This window comes from Puma concolor, chromosome A1 (assembly GCF_028749965.1).
Source record: "Puma concolor isolate L17-30 chromosome A1, mPumCon1.1.hap2, whole genome shotgun sequence".
NCBI lineage: Eukaryota > Metazoa > Chordata > Mammalia > Carnivora > Felidae > Puma > Puma concolor.
This window is the reverse complement of record NC_141667.1, coordinates 80,441,025-80,458,460: the sequence shown is the minus strand read 5'-3', so window position 1 is coordinate 80,458,460 and position 17,436 is coordinate 80,441,025. Positions and strand designations below refer to the sequence as shown.

The window sequence follows — 17,436 nt, the reverse complement described above, 5'->3', positions numbered from 1 at the left end:
AGTCCCAGCAATACTTCTTGCTTCACTTAACAAACATTTTAAGGGCTTTTTACATGACAGACACTGTAATGCAAAGATAATTGGGATGACATATCAAGACCCTGTGGGGAATCTCACCTTCTTTCCAGTGCGTCCTTCCTTTGTCTTCAGCTACCATCAGTCTTCTTTGTTTACAGACTTCCCTGTAAATTCCTCAACTTTCTTGGTTCCTTGTCCCTCCACCCACATGCCCCTTCCCCCCATGTTTAACACCACTGACCTGACCTTGACTTCAAAGATGTATCCTCTTGGGACTGTCAGAGACTTGGCCCTTTAGGACTTGAGGTGTGTGTTTGTTTGTTTGTTTGTTTGTCACCATCCATGAAGGGTGTGTGGGCAGTGTGGGAGTGTGAGAATTATAGGAAACAATCAGATCCCCATGTTGAGCTGAAATCCTCACTGAGCTCTGCTGTGCTGTGACATCAGAGGAGGAAGAAGTACACTTTCTACAAATTGCAACAAGTCACCTGATCAGCACAATTCTCCCCTTTATAGCTGCTGCAATAGTTAGAAATCTAGGTGCATCATATACTTCAGGTCCCATAAAACCACTGTTGCCCCCTAACTAGCTCGGGATAGAGGGGGCTGCCTTTCACAGCCTATCAAAATCCATTTGGAAAGCCATCCCCTTCATTCATCATTTGTAAATACATACAGGCAGTCCTTTCTTTGCACATTTCCAATATACACCTTTCAGTTACCATGGCATAGCTAAATTGCTCTGATCCCTGACAACCTGGCTCACATTTCTATTACCACAGTACATTAACTGTGAGTAATTTGTATAAAGTACAAATTTTGCAGCTAATTTTTTAGTCCACAAATCACTGCGTGAATAACAGAGGCATATCCTGATCAATGGTCAATCATGTCATTTCTTTCAAAATTTGTCAGTGATTGGTTGGTTACTGTCTATGTTATTCAATTCATGTACAGGCAGCAAAGCATATAGTTTTGCCTCTTTGCCTCCCAGTGATATATCCATGTGAAATTTTACAATAATGGATAATTAAGAGAAGGACTTGACCAATGAAGACGAAAGTACAGCAAAGAAATGAAAAGTAATACTGCTGAAAATGAAATCTAACATTATGGAGTTATAGGAGAAATAGGTAGTGGTGGTAATCTTGATACTACCACTGGTGGACATGCTCTAGGTGTGCAGTCAGAGGAGTTTAGGGAAGGCAAACGTATGGACATAAATGAGGAAAAGGGTGACAAACAGGATGCAGGTGTCCCAGAGGAAATGCCTGCTGTTGGCAAAACCCTTCAGGTGAAAGGCACTCTCAGCGATAATACCGCACATTGAAAGAGCCAATGATTAAATGTTAGAAGCTGATCAAAATTTGCCAAGGCAACGAAAAGATGCCTTGAATACATCGTAAGTTATTTACAAGAAGAAGGCAAGCATTGTTCAAACAACTTTTGATGACTTTTTTATAAGGAAATAAAACATGGAATTCTCAATATCTGTAATATGTTACATTACAATGTACTGAATAAGCATTACTTTTGTTATTCTTTTTCATTTCATTATACAGTACTTTTATATGTTTTAAGTTTATTTATTTATTTTGAGAGAGTGCAAGTGGGGAAGGGGCATAGAGAAAGAAGGAGAGAGAGAGAATCCCACGCAGGGTCCTCATTGTCAGCGCAGAGCCCAATGCGGGGCTCTAACTCACCAACCTTGAGATCATGACCTGAGCTGAAGTGGATGCTTAACTGATTAAGCCACTCAGGTGCCCCAATAGTACCTTTATAACAGATAGAGAATTTTCAATTTTTGGTAGAAATTTTTAAAGGTCATGGAACAATCTTACATTTTCTCATTCATTATGAGTATTACTTTGTATGGTTGCAATCAGCATGGCTGTTTTCACAGGCCTGCACTCCTGTTCAAAGCGAGAATTGCCTGTACTGAGAAACTCAGCATGAATCCATATTTCCTTCTCTCTCTATTCTATGGAGGTTGTAGCTTCTGTTTCAATGTATTTTGTCTTAGAAGCTTGTTTTTATTCCCCTGTGTTGTTCTCTAATGCTGGTAAGTGATTTCAAATATAATAATTTTATGGGGATAATCTTGCTAGAATATAGAGCTTGTATATGCTACTCACTCAATTCCTTTCAAAATTTTCTCTTTTAGCTAAAAACTGTTTAATAGTGCTTGTTTAACAATAGCAATAAAATTGGAAACTAACTCTCAAAAATTAGGACATTCAGGAAATAACATTTTGTTTCTGCGGTGAATTATTAACATCTATTTAAAAGAATCATGAAGAAGAACATTAAAATCATGTGAAAGAATTTTAGGAATATTTCACTAAGTGGGAAAATCAAGTGACAAAATCCTTTCTGACGTGATTCCATTTTTTGCAAAATATACATGTATGTGTATGCATGTATATACATGCTCATGTGTGTATATATGTACATAAATAATCATAATGAAGGATATTATCAAAATGTCAAGGGTAGTCATCTTTAGATGGAAGGATTATAAGAATTTTTTTTCCTGTTCTCTGTGTTTTCTGATTTGTCTACAACGAGAATATAACACTTTTGCAGGTAGACTATTTCAAAAAAATTCTGCTCTTACCTCTACATTTTCTTAATATTATAGTAATTAAAATGAGCAGTAAAGCAGACATTTAATTGTATTTTTTAACTGTCTCAACCTTTCCTACTTGCTTCCTTCCTATCACAGACTCAGAACATTCCCTAATGAGTCAGGCAGCCCTGATTACGCTAACTCTGTAAAAATAATAATAATAATAAATAATAAATATATAATAACAAATAATAAATATATGTGTGCATATATATTACATATATGTATATATAATAAATATATGTATGTGTGTGTGTACATATATATATATATATATATATATATATGTAATACATATATAGAAAGATCAACTCTTCCAGTATCAGAGGTGAAGCATGTAGGAGTTTAAAAATATTCCAGGAGGGGCGCCTGGGTGGCGCAGTCGGTTAAGCGTCCGACTTCAGCCAGGTCACGATCTCGCGGTCCGTGAGTTCGAGCCCCGCGTCGGGCTCTGGGCTGGTGGCTCGGAGCCTGGAGCCTGTTTCCGATTCTGTGTCTCCCCCTCTCTCTGCCCCTCCCCCGTTCATGCTCTGTCTCTCTCTGTCCCAAAAATAAATAAAAACGTTGAAAAAAAAATTTAAAAAAATAAAAATATTCCAGGAGTCTCAAAATTCAAAAGGTCAAATTTTCTTGCTGCAAACTTTTAATGTGCGCTGTCCCAGGCATTGCCACACCCAGGCATTGGTGATGGATTGAAGAAACCATCTGTACAGTGTAGATGGCACTGCCTGTGTCTGATTAGTTGCAAATGACAAAATCCACATGGTTAAATAAATCAGGAAAATGGTAACCAAGGCACAGATGTTTATAATCTTCCTGTGCAGTCCTATAAACACAATCTGTCAGGAAAACAATGCCTGCTGAACTGTTTCTCACATTCACACACTCAAGTAATTTTCTAAAAACTATTTATTGAGCATTTACTATGCGCCAAGTCCTATGCTTAACACTGAAGTTCATTTTCTCATTTAATCCTCATAAGACCTCTGAAAACAGGATACTCTTATTTTCACTTTATACATTTTATAGGAAATTACAGCTCAGAATGTTGGGTAACCCGTCCAGGGTCAGACACGAAACACATAATAATAAACACTTAATGAACAAGATTACAGGGTTTTATTGCAGGCTTATGTGTCTGTTTATTTAGAACCATATTTGGTTTAAAAAAAAAAAAAACTTTTCCTCTGCAAACAACCAACAAAATATGACATGATAACTAGTTGTAAAACAAACAAGTGACTGGGTGTAAAAATTGTATTCTAGGAAACCCCACGTATGTATATTTATTTGGTTCAATTCTTACATAATTGCCAATTGCTTATAAAAAGGCAACAGATTTTATTTAAAGCATAAAAATTTTAGCACTGTTTTTAAAAGCAGCTTTGGATACAATTTGACAAAACTGTAATGAAAAACACTAAGGGTACAATAAAATAACTTTTTAGTTTTACTAAGTAAGGAAAATTGTTTTGATGAACTAAAAAGACTATTTTAATTAGAAATCATATGACAACAGCAAAATCACCCAAAACCATTTCTTTTAGACGATTCAGTGTATCTCCCAGCTTTTCAAAAAAACAAAATTCTATCATGTTGATGATTCTTAGAGAAGACATTACTCCTATACTTCTGTAACTGCTATATTCTTGCTGATTGTTGGTTCTCACTGCCAAAGCTCAAAGCCCTTTTTCTTCCACCTTGGCCTTCCATCTCTGACCTTTCAAGTCTTCCTGAAATCAAATTGCCAAATCCTGTTTTCTCCTTACAGAGCATTTCCTAATCCTCCTAATGTAATTTCAACTGACAGGACTGAGCTACAATGTTCAATAATATATCTGCAGATGAAAAGAAGGGTGGCCCGAGGGGTTCTCCAAGGAAGTTTCCAATTGGACAAACCAAAGCAGAGAAGGCCTATGCCTGTCCCCACCCCTGGGTGTGTGAGTCACAATTGCTAGCCATTTGCATCCATGACTTGTTCCTGCCCTCCAGTGTTGGGTGCTCAGGCTTCTCACTATTAGGGAAGCAGATTATTTTTATTAGTAATGATATTCTCATTATGTGCCAGGCACCTTGCCAAGTGCGTTATATGTCTTTATAGGACTTATCTAATTATACTATATATCTTTCTGCTTTCTGCATCCAGGGAGATTAGCTTATTCAGTGGCCTAAATCGTGATTAAGAACAAAAACAGGACTTTGTTTTCATCTCTTCCTCATTGTTTCACCAGTAAACTTTTAACTGAACACCTGCTATGTGTTAAGAACTGCATTAAGTATAGATCTAATCTTTAGGAATAACGATGAAGCAGAAACATACAAATAAATACTATAATGTAAATATATTAAGAAATATATATATAATTCATATTCCAAAAATTCATCTTTTAAAAATGTACAACTCAGTGATTTTTGAGTTTATTCACAATGTGCAACCATCTAGTTCTAGAACATTTTCATCATCCCCAAATTAAACTGTTATCTATTAGCAATCATTCTCCATCCCCTTGCCTCTGGAAACTACTAATCTACTTTCTGTCTCGATGGATTTGCTTATTATGGACATTTCAAATAAATGGAATCATATTAAAAAAAAGGAGAGAACGGAAAGGAAAGAAATATGTAGAAAGAAATCATATTTATGAAATGGGTTGCCTGAGTAAATTAGTTAAAAGCATCTTCTACCTTTTTTAGCTTGCTCCTTTATTAGAGTTCTATAATGGGGTGGCCTACAAAAGAAGTTTTATCACCTTGAGTCGGTCATCTTGCTACAGAGCCGTCTAGAAAGATCTGAATCACAAATATGTGCCAAATTACTCTCACATTCAGTCCAGTATTTAACACCCTGCCTCTCAGCTCTTTCTTTGGCCAACGTTAGCTGTCACTCACAGATAAATTATGTTTTTGACAAATAGTTATGGATATGTATATATGATCATGTACATAGGAAACAACAAGGAGAAAATTGTATATGAGTTATGATCCCATATTGAAACAAAAATAAAAACCCACTAGGTAAACACATATATGCAAAGAAAAATATTAGGAAAAATGTGATACAGTATAGGATAATTGGATATTTTGTTTTTCTCTATATTGTGCATATCAATAAATATAACCATTTAGGAGTTTTATAATCAGAAAAAGTAAACATTTTTATACATATTAAAACCAAAAGAAGAAGGATATAAATGTCTGCTTGGTATAATATATCTCTCTCTAATTATTGTTTTATTGAATTTACCAATGAAACAGTTTATGATTTTAAGTAGTATGTTTATATTATTTCAAATAATGTTTTTAATCCGAAAGAAAACAAGAACAGATAGGTTTTCTTGAAGTAGAAGTTCCTAACTGTAAACAGATTCTATTCACTATCTTGTCATCAGACTTGAATTCACACAAAATGGTCTCTTACTAACTACGTATTAGAGAGGAAAAGAGGAGAAAGTTGACTGGCTACTCAGGTCCCTTTTTGAAGATTATCATTCCCTTCAAAGTTCTTCACCTTTCTTGAGGAGAAATTTAGCATACACACACACACACACACACACACACACACTAAGAATTTATATATTTTTTAAAAGTTCCTTTAAAATATAAAAAGTGCTGGAGCTGGTGATGAGAACAGGGAGTGACTAGAAATGGGCACATGAAACCTGTTTGGAGTGATGGAAATATTTTAGAACTTGATTGTTGTGATGGTCACATAACTCTATAAACTGAGTAACAATCATTTGTACTGTACACTTACAGTAAGTGATTTTTATACCTCAATAAAGCTTACAAAATAAAAATGTATAATTGCATTAGATATAGGAAAAAATATTATAGCATAATAAAATGTTTAAGGAACCCTAAAAGCAATTAAGGAATCCAGATTGTATTGAAAGCCATATTAGACAGGCTCAGCTTCATGATTGGGAAGGCCCAGTGCAAAATAAAAATCCAGCACCACTGTTTAAAAATTATTAAGAATTTCAAGACGGCAACATTAAACCAAGTATTGGGCTCTTCTAAGTGCTAGGCCCTAGGGGACTGCATAGATAACATGCCCCTGAAAACAGCTGTGAAGACTGGAGAAAACATAGGCTGAAACATGGAAAGGAGAAGAATTCTATGGAGTTTGAATGGTGCTCCAAATGAAGAGTAAATAGATCCAAAAAGTGGATGGGACTTGGTGGTGATCACCAGGAGAGCTGGAGAAGATACATGTAGCAACATGGTCTTCCACTTCTGCTTATGCTGAGCAATAGTTGAGAAATAAGAGAAACATTTATTTCTGGACTAAAGCATTGAATGCTTTACCCTCTTCCACTTCTGCTTATGCTGAGCAATAGTTGAGAAATAAGAGAAACATTTATTTCTGGACTAAAGCATTGAATGCAGGAAACGGTTTGCAGAGGCAGAGGAAAGCCCCAGGTTCATGGTATTTACCAAGAGCAAGAGGAACTCACAAACTGAAGACATATTCCCTGCACTTCACACCCTAGAGGCACAAACTAACCCTCTTATACGATAACTGGAGGGAAGTTGCTCTAATCAGAAACTTCGTACACAAATGGGAAAATAGGAAGTTTAAATACCAGTGTGAAATGAACAAGCAATAATCATAACATTTCCAAAAACCAAACAGTGAAAGGAAGAAACTCTGAAAACCGAAAAATGATAATCTGTGAAAAAATAGAAAACATTTAAAAATCAGCTTAATTTGGGGCACCTGGGTGGTTTGGTCGGTTAAGCATCCAACTTCAGCTCAGGTCATGATCTCACGGTCCGTGAGATCGAGCCCTGCGTCGGACTCTGTGCTGACCGCTCAGAGCCTGGAGCCTGTTTCAGATTCTGTGTCTCCCTCTCTCTCTGACCCTCCCCCATTCATGTTCTGTCTCTCTCTGTCTCAAAAATAAATAAACGTTAAAAAAATTTTTTTTAATTTAAAAAATATAAAAATCAGCTTAATTAACCTTTGAAAATAAATGTCAGGGATGATCCTAGCTAAAAATATAAGCAAAATAGGTGTTGATGGAATAAAAACATTCGTAGTTCTTGTTTTTTAAAACCATAGACAATGGCTTACCTGTTCAGTCTATTCAAGGGATGTTTTGTGGGTGCCTGGGTGACTCAGTCAGTTGAGCATCAGACTCTGGTTTCCACTCAGGTCATGATCTCAGGATCTTGGGATTGAGCCCCGCATCAGACTCCATGGAATCTGCTTGAGATTCTCTCTCTTTCTCTCTCTGTCTCTCTCATCCTCTGCCTCTCTCTCCCACTCATGTCTCTATCTCTAAAAAAAAAAAAAAAAAAAAAAAAAAAAAAAAAAAAAAGATAAAAAGATGTTTTGATGGATGTTTCTACTTTTAATATATTTTCATTTCTCAATCTTATCCTTTATAGTTAGTGATTTTTGCAGTAGAAATCTTTGATTCATCTATGGGGCACCTGGGTGGGTCAGTGGGTTGAACGTCAGACTCTTGATTTCAGCTCAGGTCATGATCTCAGGGTCGTGGGATAGAACCAGCCCCATGTGGGGCTCCGCGCTGAGCTTGGAGCCTGCTTGAGATTATCTCCTCTCTCCCTTTGCCCCTCTCTCCTGTTCGCTCTCTCTCTGTCTAAAATAAAGTAAAATAAATATTAAAAAAAAAAAAAAAAACACAAAAGGTATCCTTGATTATCCTGAGGTCAAAAACGTACTCCCATATGTTATCTTGTAAATGCCCTGTTTCTTGCCTTCCACATTTATAATGACAATCCATCTGGAATTGCTTTGTGTGCTGAGTAGGGTGAGAAGAGGGGAGGTTGTCAAGCTCCTGCCCCCACTGCGTGCAGACACTGAATACACCTGCACCATTAATTGAAAGAACTGTTCTTTCCCCACTGCTATGCAGTGCTGGCTGTATCACAGATTATCCATGTAGGAGTTTCCTCCTGGGTTTTCATTTATACTTTGTACAATATCGGTGTCTTAATTGTTCTAACTTCATATTAAAGCTTGATATTCAGTAGTTTGTATCTCTCAACTTTGTCATTCTTAAAAATTGTCTTGGCTCTTTTGGGCCCTCTGATTCTCCATATAAATTTTAGAATCAGCCGTTTAATTTCCACAAAGATAAAACACTGAGCTTTCGAGTGGAAAGGCAATGAATCTATAGATCCATTTAGGGAAAACTGATATCTTTAAAATGTTGAAACTTTTCATCAGTGAACATCCCTCCATTTATTTAAGTCTATGATTGTCTCAATAATGTTTTCTAGTTTTCTTTTTTGAGGATTTGCCTAAGTACTTGAAACTTTTGATGCTATTTATAAAGGGCGTTTAAATTGTTTTTTAATTTTTTTTTAATTTTATAGTCTTTGTTAGTTAGAAATAAAATTGGTTGTTTTTATACCGACCGTATCTGTAGACTCCTGGGATTTCTACATGAAGAAATGTATCACCTACTAATAATGACAATTTTATTTATTATTTTCCAATCATACTTTCTTTTTTAAACCTTATGGCTCTGGCAAGAACTATAGTCTGAAGTTGAATAGAAGTGGTGAGTGCAAGAATTCTTGTCTCATTTCTAATCCCAAAAGTTTTATAGGGTATGGCTAAGTCAACTTCAGTAAATTATATTATATGGCTTTCCAAAGTAGTTTTATGATTTTGTACTTCTAATGGCAGTGCAATATTTCCAGTGGGGATACTAAGCATCTATGTGTATTTAGACTTTTAATAGTCTGTTTTAATATTTCTCCATTCTCCCTTCCATTTTAAAATTCAGCCCCTGGAAGAAAAACAAAACCATTACAGAGATTTGCTTCTGAGCATAAAGTGAGAATGGAGAGGTTTGAGGAGAGGGGTGGGGTTGGACAGAAAGCAGGATCCAGAAGGAGGTATCTGGTTCACTCCATATTCCAATATTGTTACATTCTTTATATCTCTAATATATTCTTGTGTGTTGTTTTTATTTCCAAGGAAAAGAAATTGGGAAAAAAGATAGAAAGGTAAAATAAAAATAGGACTTTAAATGAACAAACTTGAAAACATTAAAATTACTTAAGTGTACATGGGCAAAAAATGAATTTTTATCTTTACTTGACAGGATCTTGGCTGATGACACAAAAAGAAAACCAAGTGCAGGTATGTACTCCACAAATCCGGGTATAATTGCACCCTCCCACAGCCCTCCCAGTCTGAGGCTTGCCTTCACACCCCAGAGAGAGACTTGGGTCAGGATAAGATATGAGGACACATCTTCACAAACTTACACTTCATTTGAAGTTTTTTATTTTAGCTTTTCTACAAATTATTTGGATATTTAGATACAGGTTTTAGAACACTAAGTAAGTATATGGATCTGAATGTTTGTTTTTTTTTTTTTTTAACTGATTTTCAGGGTGCTTGGGTGGCTCAGTTGGTTAAGTACATGACTTTTGGTTTTGGCTCAGGTCATGACCTCATGTTTCATGTGTTCGAGCCCCACATCAGGCTCTGGGCTGACAGCACAGAGCCTGCTTGGGATTCTCTCTCTCCCTTTCTCTCTGCCCTTCCCTCGCTCATGCACGCACGTGTGCATGCTCTTTCTCTTAAATAAATAAACTTAAAAAATAAAAAATATAAAAAATAAAAAACTGATTTTCTTCCCAACTAAAACTTCATAGTGATTTTTCACTCCTAAAAAAACCACATTTATATTTCTTTTCCTACATATTTTGAAAAATGAAACTAATGAGACTCTGGAAACCAGAGAGTATTTAATCTTGAAAACTACACTTAAACATAATTATATTTAGATCTCCTCCACATTTTTACCTGCTTTGAAGCTCTCTACCACAGCACAAACAATTTATTGGAGGATATTGGAGAGCTTATCAGCTGACATGCTGTTAATTCTATTTTGTCAGTATTGCTTTCATTAGTGCAACAGAAAGAAAATTGCATGATATTCCCCTTTTTAAGTTCAATTCTTATTACAAGTTTTGTGTACTTCTCTCTTCCTTGGCAAAAAAAAATTCTTTTAAAGAATGCCAAGTTCTTATGTGAACCTAAATGCAATGGTGATGAAAATAGCATTTGAGTGGGTTCTTAGACTCCTCATCTGAACAACTGGATAGAAGACTGGCCTTTCAGTGCGAGAGGACAGTGAGCATGTCCTTTAAATGTGGTCTTCTCTCTAAGCCATCCCTTTTTATGAAGGATGAGCTATTGAGCTATTGTTCGATTTCTAAATGACTCCATATTGTATAAAAACAGAGCATGTCATTTCATGCACACATTGAAGAGAGAACTCAACTGGGCAGCAGAAGACCTGGTTTTAATCTCTGTTGGTTTGTACAAATCAGCTAGATGATTTGGGGCAAGATGCAACTTCTTGAGGCCTGATGTCTCACCTGGAAATGAGGCATTTGTATTTGATGATGACTAAAAGCCATTCCAGGTCTAACAGTCTATGTAAGCTTAGGAAGAGAAAACTAGTCTAGTAATTTCTTAATTGATGCAGCTTTAAGTTGTATTAGAGGGAGAAATAGATGGTTATAAAATTTTTATTTATATTCAGAACTGAATCAAACAGGCGAGAACGTTGGAAAGTAGCAGTGATGCATTGTGATACCTTTTGTTGAAAGAAACCATTTGAGTGTGCTTCCTCTCCTCACTCCTGGGCTTCCTACACAACTTTCAGTTTCTAGAAATAAGGGGAGGAACACAGTATTTAGCAATTGATTTCAGACTGGGCCTGGAAAACCCTAGAATTCTATGTAGCCCTTCAGAGAACTTGCAAACATTTGATCTGAATTTCACTTTTCAAAGTAAACATTATATATTTTATATACAAACATGTATATCTTTATTTTACAGTGTTTGCTTATTTAACAAATATTCATGGAGTGCATATTATATGTCGAGAAGAGTCCTCAAGTCTCAGAATTCAGGAATGAACAGAAACAGTCAAAAATCCTTGCCCTCCATTAAATTTATATTCCAGTCATGGTAGAAAAAAAAATTAAAAAAGAAACAAAAAAGGTAAATTATATAACATACTAAAATTGTATAAGGGTAACAAAGGAAAATTAAGCAGGAGCTACAGAATCAATCAGGAGATTAGAATACATCTGTCTGAGAAGACGTGGTTTAATAAAGACTTCAAGGGAGCGGAGAGGCAGCCAGACGATAGCAGATGCGAAGGCCCTAAGATTGGAGGGAAATCGAAAGAGAAGAAGCCAGAGGAACAGAGGCCTGTAGGCCATCACAGATCTCTGGCTTTTAACACAATGGAAAACTTTAAACCCTTGATCAGTGCTATGTGGTCCAGTACTTTTATGTGAAGCTCATTTGTATTCTCTTCATGCACATTGGAATATGGTACTGAACAAGAATATTTTATTTCTAACCTAATCTTGTTCAAAATCAGGCCTGTACCAGTCCACTAGAACAAAAACTATATACATTTTTATGACAACAAATGTGGTTAAATTTAAATTACATGCCAGGCAAGACTTAGGTAATCTGTTTATGTCACTTTTCCAACAACACGCAAATCCATAACATATTGGTAATGTTAAATTGTGATTAGCTCTAACCATCACTTTAGGTTTAAATGACTTCTTTTTTTTTTTTTAATTTTTTTTTCAACGTTTTTATTTATTTGTGGGACAGAGAGAGACAGAGCATGAACGGGGGAGGGGCAGAGAGAGAGGGAGACACAGAATCGGAAACAGGCTCCAGGCTCTGAGCCATCAGCCCAGAGCCTGACGCGGGGCTCGAACCCACGGACCACGAGATCGTGACCTGGCTGAAGTCGGACGCTTAACCGACTGCGCCACCCAGGCGCCCCATAGGTTTAAATGACTTCTAATCAGACTTCTACTTATTGATTAAGAATACAAGCAATTTTTAAATATTGTTGTTCCATGCAACTCAAAATTTAAAAAATTCCATTTACATTCTCTCAGGCTTCCAGAGAAGGTTATTAAAAACATCTTGAGGGGCACCTGGGTGGCTCAGTCAGTTAAGCATCCTACTTCAGCTCAGATCATGATCTCACTGTCCCTGAGTTCAAGTCCTGGGTCAGGCTCTGTGCTGACAGCTCAGAGCCTGGAGCCTGCTTCAGATTCTGTCTCCCTCTCTCTCTGCCCCTCCCCCTACTCATTCTCTCTTTCTCTCTCTCTCCCTCTCTCTCTCTCTCTCTCTCTCTCAAAAATAAATAAACATTAAAAAAATCTTGAGACTTCACAATAAGCTGCTATGTTTTACAAAATTGGTATTTTTTTCTACTGAACAATCAAACAGAATCCAACTGGAAGTTGGGTGTTGAAACTTACATGACTGCAAATACCATCCAGAGACCCCAATATCGAGTCATTACATTCATTAAAACAGGCTCATACATCTCACAAACTGAATTAATAATAAGCAAATGCTATACATTTGAAATTACAAAATAAATTTATGTTAATAAAATTGCCCCTTTGGTTAATCTATGTAATTTTTACAGAGTTGGTGCCTAGTGAGAAATGGATGGAAGGTGATTCTGTAGAAATTGCAAGTGCAAGCAAGTAAGAGAGTGTATTCTCTTCTTTTAAGTCTTCATTATTCACCACCCCCCCCCATTGTAAGTAGAAAAATAAGTTTTGCATTTACGTGTGTGTGTGTGTGTGTGTGTATCTCCATCCTTGATGAAGCCATTCATGCTAAATCATTTGGTGAAAGTTTGCTGGAAAACAGAATATTCTTATTATTTATATGATACCAAAGAATTACCTCATAAGTTAGTTAATTTCTAAAAGGATAAAGAGTGCCTTTGTGAAAGAAAGCTTTCATAAACTACTTTAGCCAAGTGATTAAGTTTAGTGTTTGTGGCTCCAGAGATGATGAAATGGGAAGTATACAATGCCACCTATGTAGTATTGTCAACATTTCTAGAATCTAATCACGAGGAAACAGCCAGTAAAATCCAAACTGTGAGACATTCAAAGACAACTGGACTACACTCTTCAACATGTTTCTGTCATAAAAGACAAAAATTGTTTCCAAATTAAGGAAGACTGAAAATATATCACAACTAAATGTAAAACATGAACCTTGATTGGATTTTTTTAAAAACTATGAAGGAGGGGCGCCTGGGTGGCGCAGTCAGTTAAGCGTCCGACTTCAGCCAGGTCACGATCTCGCGGTCCGTGAGTTCGAGCCCCGCGTCATGCTCTGGGCTGGTGGCTTAGAGCCTGGAGCCTGTTTCCAATTCTGTGTCTCCCTCTCTCTCTGCCCCTCCCCCGTTCATGCTCTGTCTCTCTCTGTCCCAAAAATAAATAAAAACGTTAAAAACTATGAAGGATATTTAAAGAACAATTAAAATTTTTAATATGTGCTATTAGATATTATTGTATATTATACCACTTTTTAAATTCTTGAGAGTGAAAATGGCATTGTGATAACGTAGGAAAATGTCTTTAAAAAAAATTAAAAAAAAAAAAAAGAAAAAAAGGGGGCGCCTGGGTGGCGCAGTCGGTTAAGCGTCCAACTTCAGCCAGGTCACGATCTCGCTGTCCGTGAGTTCGAGCCCCGCGTCGGGCTCTGGGCTGATGGCTCAGAGCCTGGAGCCTGTTTCCGATTCTGTGTCTCCCTCTCTCTCTGCCCCTCCCCCGTTCATGCTCTGTCTCTCTCTGTCCCAAAAATAAATAAACGTTGAAAAAAAAATAATTAATTAAAAAAAAAAAAAGAAAATGTCTTTATTCTTGGGTGGTAAATACTGAGGTATTTAGAGGAGAAGTAACATGATGTTATACTTTATTTTCAAGTGGCTCTGGGTGGCTGAGTCGGTTAAGTGTCCAACTTTGGATCAGGTGATGATATCACGGTTTGTGAGTTCGAGTCCTGTGTCAGGCTCTGTTCTGAAAGCTCAGAGCCTGGAGCCTGCTTTAGATTCTGTGTCTCCCCCACTCACATTCTCTCTCAAAAATAAATAAACATTAAAAAAAAAATTTTAAATCAAGTGGCTAAAAGGAAAAAAAGAAACTGGAAAGGATATATGTTTACATAGATAGATACATAGATACATAGATAGATAGAAGGTAGATAGATAATAAAGAGCACACAAATGTTATAAAATTTAACCATTTGTGAATATAAGTGAATGTATTTATTTATATGTATTTACATATGAGTGTATGTGTATGTGGGTGTTCATTGTGTTATTCTTTCAACATTTCTTCAGGCTTGCAATTTTTCAAAACAAAAGGTTGGGAACAACATAGTCTGAATAATTCTGACCTCAAAGTCACTTCCCACATCAGGGGAATGTTTGCCCACACTGGTCACCAAATGAGACTAATTAACAGCATTGATTAGGCAAGAATGCCTAAGTCACACTGTAGAAGGGCTGTAGACTCAATAGCTTCGTCCAACTTCAGTCTAGCTCATTTTCTTGCCTTAATTCACTTAAAAAAAAAAATGCCTGGCAAAAATGTAAACTTTTCTATCCAAACCCAAGAAAGAGCTTCAGAGCACATGGAATTTAGCACCAAAGGAATTATGAAATGATATTTGCTCAGATTTTTTATGTTTATTTACTCACCCTAAGAAAAATATCTGCCTCCAGGATTCAGAGGAGGGCATGGCTGATCCTGCAAATTTCATTGTTGGGAATATCAGGGGAAAACAAATATACATTTTGGAATCCTAAATCATGGCCTGCAGGAAACATAGGCCCTTTGCTTTCTATCCTGGAGATTCTGCTCTCAAGGTTTAAGAAAAATGTTGTGCAGGTCCCAACTGCCCAGAGTTCATCATAAAGGGAGCATCTGTGTTTACAATAGGACTCTGGCTTTCAATTCTAATCTGCCCTTCAGTGCCTGATCTACACGAAGCATCCTGGGCTCACAGGCAGCATTCTAGCTAGCCTGTTAGAAGGGTCATGAACTACAGCCATACCAGAAACCAAATGGAATCGGCAGTCACCTCAACTGTCATTTGTAAGGCTGAGATAAACAATGAAACTATTGAATAATAGAAAAGGGTCTTTCTTCCTCTCACTGGTGAAACAAATCTTAAAATATGAAGATCAAGGACTGCTGGAGATAAGAGACACCAAAGAACTGAAACCTCTTAACAGCAGGTGGTATCAGTGGGGTCTGTCTTTTGAAAAATGTGTCAGGTCCTTTTGGGACTATGTAAAACACTTCTGGTTCCTATGGTGACACTGATAATACTTTGTCAATCATTGTGATATCGAGATCTACATTAAGCAGTTTAAAAAGCACCTTGAAATGCTTGAAGGTTAAATTAGTTCCTCCTCTAAATTGCTTGGTGTCAATTGTAGTTGTGATCATTGGAGGAGATATACTCAGTTGGTGAGAAATACTGACCAATGTGTCTTACCTCTTATAAAGCTCTGGAAGGGACAAAGCCATAAACTGTGAGTCCCTTCACCACAGCCCCAGACGCTAATCAAAGTAGTGTCTCCAGAGTGAAAGAGACTAAGTAATTCATTAGTCTTCGGGCTGTGCCCAGACCCTCACTTAAGGAACCCCATTCACTGCAGTATTTCCCCTTCTAAATATTCTAAAGGCTAGCGGATTATTTGCCTGGCTCTTCCTTAATTGATTTGTTTCTTAGGAAAGGGCATTCTATAACAAACTTTTGTGGAAATATTGCCACAATTTCAAGCAAGACTCCTGCCACTGCCCCACATCAGAAACCTTTTTTGTGGGGTTCGATTAACCATTAACCACAAATCTTCCACAAACCTGGAAAAGATGCACTTTCTGTTCTTTCTCTTTTACTGCCTTTGCACTTCTTAATTCTATTAACAGTAAATAGAATTTTGCCAAGTTGTGAAGTAAAAAACTGAATTTCCAAGTAGACAGACATCCGGAGTTTTGTTAGGCTCATTCCTTCAAAATTCGAGATTGGCCACTATTTAGTTTATGTACCACACTCTGAACCTTTGCAGGCTTCTCTTTTCCAGCAGGGCTGGACTGACTGGAGGAGCCCTTTCTTCTAGTTCTGTCCCATTTCTCTTTAATGTGACATCAGTGTTCCAATGGCTTTGACTGTAACACAGGTATTCACCACAGGCCTCAGTGTTTACAGACTTGCTGTGTGACTTCAGTGTCACTTTTGAGAAGCTGTTTTCAATGAGATTGTGAATATCTGGCTATAAAACAGGTAATTATTCTTCAAAATAAGGAATAGGTTATTAGGTATTTAACACACTATCTGACCTACCCTGAAAAAAAATCATTTTAGTATACCATTAAAAATTTTCAGAAAAATAAAATAGTTCTACCACCAATACACTTCCAAAATAAAAAGAAAAACTCGGTTTCATTTGCACTATTAAATCAGAATTGTACCAAATCTTTTATGAGTATACTGTTTGTGATTTTAGTTTATAAAAGATAATAAACACATTTGTTCATTTTCAGTACATGAAGTTGACACAATGTTTTGCCTATTTTCATGTCATAATAATAGTAATAATAACTAATATTAACTGAGCACTTAAGGCATGCTGTGATTCTTTTACTCCTATAATCTTTGTATTTATCTCATTAAGTAGGATCCATTACTGTTCCAATTATACAAATGAGGAAACTAAAGTCTTGTGAGGTGACCAAACAAGGATAACAGGAAAGCTGTTCTGACTGACTCTAGTTTCTGAGATCTTAATTGCCACACTGATAATGTGCCACAGCCACCCTTGTCCCTAACGTTCGTGTTTTCTCACATTTCGTACAAGTTTACAGGGATGTTAGTCCGCCTGGGGTACCATAACAAAATATCATAGACTGAGTAGCTTAAACAACATAAA

The 17,436-nt window shown here is 36.6% G+C and overlaps 1 long non-coding RNA gene across 1 annotated transcript in view; it reads left to right on the top strand.

Moving 5' to 3' along the window:
- LOC147584254 (uncharacterized) overlaps positions 1–13,234 on the top strand; it is a 77,096-nt gene extending 63,862 nt beyond the window's left edge. The window contains exons 4-5 of the long non-coding RNA XR_015255280.1: positions 9,733–9,770; positions 13,123–13,234. This is a non-coding gene — a long non-coding RNA (uncharacterized LOC147584254). The remainder of the gene's footprint in view (positions 1–9,732; positions 9,771–13,122) is intronic.
- The last annotated feature ends 4,202 nt before the right edge of the window (positions 13,235–17,436 follow it).